Source organism: Brachycentrus maculatus, unplaced genomic scaffold (genome assembly GCF_059751285.1).
Source record: "Brachycentrus maculatus isolate JH-2025_06_01 unplaced genomic scaffold, ASM5975128v1 h1tg000137l, whole genome shotgun sequence".
Lineage (NCBI taxonomy): Eukaryota > Metazoa > Arthropoda > Insecta > Trichoptera > Brachycentridae > Brachycentrus > Brachycentrus maculatus.
Genome location: NW_028280890.1, coordinates 256,932 through 261,740, shown reverse-complemented (window position 1 = coordinate 261,740; position 4,809 = coordinate 256,932). Strand labels below are relative to the sequence as shown.

Here is a 4,809-nt window from a genome sequence, read left to right as displayed (position 1 = left end):
AGACTTTATCGTAACTCATCAATCATTCTTTCCAAATGCCATATCGGTTTCTTACTCCGGAAAAAAGCCTTTTTTCGTTACTAAAATGAGAAAACGTTTTTAAGGCTTATGTAACAGTAGAGAAAAACTCCCCCTTTATTTGAGACTTTACATTTTTTGTTTGTTTTATCTCAAATCAATACAAACTTTGTAAATAAATTGATCGTGAAGTCGCTATTATCGTAATTAATATTTTCTTTTTTTGTTTTTACCTTATGTTTCTTATGTTTTCTCATTTGTTTATTTTAAATATGCTTCTTACCTTATGGTTTTCTCATAAATTTCTTTTAAATATGCTTCTTATGCCTATTAATTAACCTGTTTATTGTTTTTATATTTTGCCACGTATTAGTTTTGGTTATTTCAAAAAAATCTTTTTTGTAACTTTATTATTTGTGTTCCAGTCTTGTTAACCTTAATCTCATGTCCCAAATTGTGAAATAGAAATTTCTCATCGGGAATATTATATATATGACTTTTGTATGTAATATATTTTGAAAAATAAATAAGTAAACTACTTAAAAATTTTCATTAATTGATTCAGGAGTAATTTTGGTCTTTATTGGGGGATATTTATTCTATTATTCTTTTCATCTCATCAAAAGATGTTTCTAGTGAAGTTCTAGTTATTCAAGAACAATGTTTCAAAATTGGTTCATATATATAGAACTTCCAAGAATTTGAGTAGTGTGGTCGCGAATGTTTTTGCCTAGAATTTTCACTCATGAATTACATGAAATTATAGTAACTTTAAACATAAAGAGTAAATCCACTCACGAGTAGGCATAGGCTGTGAAACTAAAAAAGTTGAAGCCTGAGTAGGGTCATGATAAGCGGTGTTGCATAAGCCGTAGCTAGGTTAGGTAATTTAAAAAAATTGAGTAGTGTGGTTGTCAATAATGGATAGAATTGGTGAATGTTACAAGTGTGCAAAGTGATCACTTAAACCAGCCTATGACGGTCGCTAGCCCGGTAAATGTCCACACTTCCATATTCTTCTTCATCTTTGATGAGATATCAAAAAATAATATGAAAAATAACTCCTTCAATTGGAGGTAATGCAGATTTGTGAACAAGTATTTGGACACACTCAAAATGTTGAAATATGTATCCATTTTAATTTAATTTTTACCATGTAAATACAACTGTTTCTGAAAATATACTGTGACACGTGTTTTGATGCATTCCGTATCATTTTCAATCACCATACGGTGTTTGAAAATGATACGGAATGCATCGAAACACGTGTCACAATAGATCTGAATAAATAGTAGTATTTACCAAGTAAAAATAAATTAAAAATACTACTTTAAATTTTAAATATCATACCTTTAAATATAGTGCAGTGATTGGCGTGTTTGACTGCCGTCTGTAGGTTCCGGGTTCGATTCTCAGGTGGGTCAAAACAAATATAAGTGATTTGTTGCTCTTTTACTAAATCCTAGTATATTTACATTTTGACATCTTAACATAGATGAAGAATTTACAGAATTTAAGTCTGGATATTTACAGGGCTTACGACCTATGATATGCTGGTTTAAGTGATCACTTTATTTTTCTTCTTCTTAACTTCTTCTTCTTCTTCTCCCTTATTTTAGGACTAAGTCCTGTCATTCTCCTGTCCCCTCCTGGGAGGTGGAAGACCAGCTATCCCTCCATTTTTATAACTATATATTTTAACTTTTTCAAATCATTTGTAAACTCTTCCAGTTTCATATTTTTTTAAATCCACATTTAATAACTTTTAGAAAAAAACATTTTTTTTTATATAAAAAACTAAAAACAGTAAAGTTACGATTGTGTAAAGTGATAACTCAAACCAGCTATAGATCGTTAGCCCTGTAAATATCCAGACTTCCATATTCTTCTTCGTCTATGTTAGTAGAATATGTTAAAATGTAAATTTACTTATATAAAGTCGCAAATATATCGTTCAGCAATGGAATCATGTAAAACGGTGCTTATTAAACGTAAGAGCTCATCATAATTGTTTCGGTAAAACAAATTTCGCTATGTTCCTTTGTAGGTAGGCTGCAATTTATTAAACCAGTCAGTAAGTGAAAGTTGTTTCCATTGCATGATTATTTAATTAATATTATGTGACGTATTTCTATATCCAACGCACCGCCTTAAGTACAAAGTACATATTTAGAGTTCTTGACGGCTTGCCTTACTGGGGGCGTAGCTCAGATGGTAGAGCGCTCGCTTAGCATGTGAGAGGTACCGGGATCGATACCCGGCGCCTCCAAAAATATATTTTTGATACATGTTTTTTTTTTTTTTACAAAATCATGAATTTTTTTAAAATTAACTTTGGATGTATTATAACATTAATGTTTAAAGTTAAGCACAAAATGTTTGGGATTGGATTTTAGTTCGAAATTATGAATTAAGCAAAAGCTTAACTATTTCTATCAGCGAATGCTTAGGCGACAGTACATAGCACAGTCCGGGTTCCAACCCTTATATGTATGGAAGGGAAGCAAGGGGTTGGAAAAAGAAGAATAAAAATAGACTGAATGCAGTGGAAATGCGTCGAAATGAAATCTCTCAGATGAATGTGCGTCAAAACGATGTATGATTGACGTTCAAATGGTGAAATAAGCTAATAATGCTTGGTTGAGCTAAGCATTATCGATAAAATTAAGAAAGGTGTGTTGAGATGGTTTGAGCCTGTGGAACGAATGAATGATGATCACAATGAATATCAATGAAATCAAATTTATGAGGCGATTTTATGATTTTGTAGGAAATAGAAGTAGAAGACCAAAAAATACTTGGTTTTATTAGGTATTTTAACTGCTGAAAATTGCCCAGATATCCATAAAAAATGTTAAAGAATTCACCTCGCTGGATTATATAACATGGTATGAAGAACGCTTGTTGAGTAATAAATTCAAACACAAAAATAACTTTTCACGCTTTCAATAAACGTCAGCACAGAGGACTTTGTAAATAATACACTCGCTCGTCTGCAAAAGGTATTTTAATTTTGGAGTCGAAGCAAGAGAAAACTGAAAAAATGTAGGTTTTGCGTGACGCGGTACAGGGATAATTTCTCACGATGACAAAGTGCCCGTCAGAAGCACGTTCGGCGGAAGCGGTCCAACATGTGGAAAATTAAGTAATAAACTAGTAAGGAAAACAAAATGGAGTCATCTTTGAAATAAAGTAAGCTGGAATTTCGACGCAGAAACATCTTTGATATCTTCGAGATAACATATTTGATGTCTTCGAGATATCGTAAATATTGATGTTAAAACCGCAATAAAATGATTAATACACTTTTTATTACATTTAAATTTGTACTGACATTTCTTGGTGGAACTCTATTTTATAGAATAAAATAACGACTATGTAATTTTTTCCACATGGATTTTATTTGACCAGCAACCGAGTTTCGTCGTAACCGACATAAGTGTAAGACTGGTGAAGCAATAAAAAACATATTATCATTTTCAAATACAAATTGTAATTTAATAATATTACTCTCTTTTTTTTAAAGTGTCTTAACTTGAGATGAAATATTTATAATTTTTATACAAAATAAGATGGAAGTTTGAGCCACCTAGCCTTAACACTGGCTCTAGTGATCACTTTACACACTTGTGTAACGTTCAACATTGTGCCCAATTAATATTGAACATCCATATTTGAACATATTTTGAAAGATGTATTTATGCAATATTAGTGGATTAATTTAATATGCTTTTCCCATATTCCTGCCTTCCGTCTCTCTTCCAGATATTTTTACAAATACAGAATTTTGTACAAGTACTGGTAAATATTTAAAATTTTATGCTTCTTTTGGATTCCAAAATAAAATAAAATTGAATTTTAAGAATTTAAATTAAGCTTGTAACAGAGAAAACACCGTTTTCAAATAGAAAAACGGAACAAACTTGAATATCCAATTATCGGGTTATTTCCATAATAGAAGTTCCGATGATACGAAAAAGCCATCGAATATTTGTTTTTGTGCTAAAACAGTGTTTTTCCCACAAATGTTCAGGCCTCATTTACCCGCCATAACTGGGTGAACATTGAATATTCGTGTCCGGAATATTCTAGATGGAAATCACGTATTTATTTCACGCCTACAACATTCAATTTCATTATCAGCTATCGGTTATGTAATCCTGGTAACAATATAACACCACGATTCTAACGTTCCCTTCGTTCTTCATGAAATTGTACACAGGATTGATTTACGAGCTTTGTGCGGTATTACTGTAATTTTATAGTATTTCGGTTACCCTTATCTGAGCACGTTTTGTATAATAAATTGTAAAATTATACAATTTAAAAATGTATCGCTGAAATTATCTCCTTTTGATGGGCGTAGGATTTTCAGAAATATTAATATTTTATAAAATTGAATTGCGCTCTCATATTTTTGCTTTGAAAATTTTGCATAAAAAAAACAAATAAATGAGAATAAATTTGGGAAAAAACCGTGTTTGTTGATAGTTCACCATAAAATAATAGGTAACAAGAAATGTAAATGAGAAATCAAACCGTTTCCATAATAGGTATATTTGAAAATACTTTATTAAATTAAAACAAAAGAAAAAGGTATTAAAATAATTCAAATAAATCTTGAATAATTTATCCAACGTTAAAAAAAGTACCCATAACAGTTCAAAGGAGACCATTGATTTTTTTTCCTATGTATTGTCTGGTGTTTTAATAAATTTTGAAAACATTCACATTGATAATGATTTGTATTTTGTATTTTTAACTTCATACTTATTGAATTATGAAATTCTT

The 4,809-nt window shown here is 30.6% G+C and overlaps 1 non-coding gene across 1 annotated transcript; it reads left to right on the top strand.

Moving 5' to 3' along the window:
• Positions 1-2,214: 2,214 nt before the first annotated feature.
• Positions 2,215-2,287, top strand: TRNAA-AGC (transfer RNA alanine (anticodon AGC)). The gene has a single exon. It is a non-coding gene; the product is annotated as a tRNA-Ala (tRNA).
• The last annotated feature ends 2,522 nt before the right edge of the window (positions 2,288-4,809 follow it).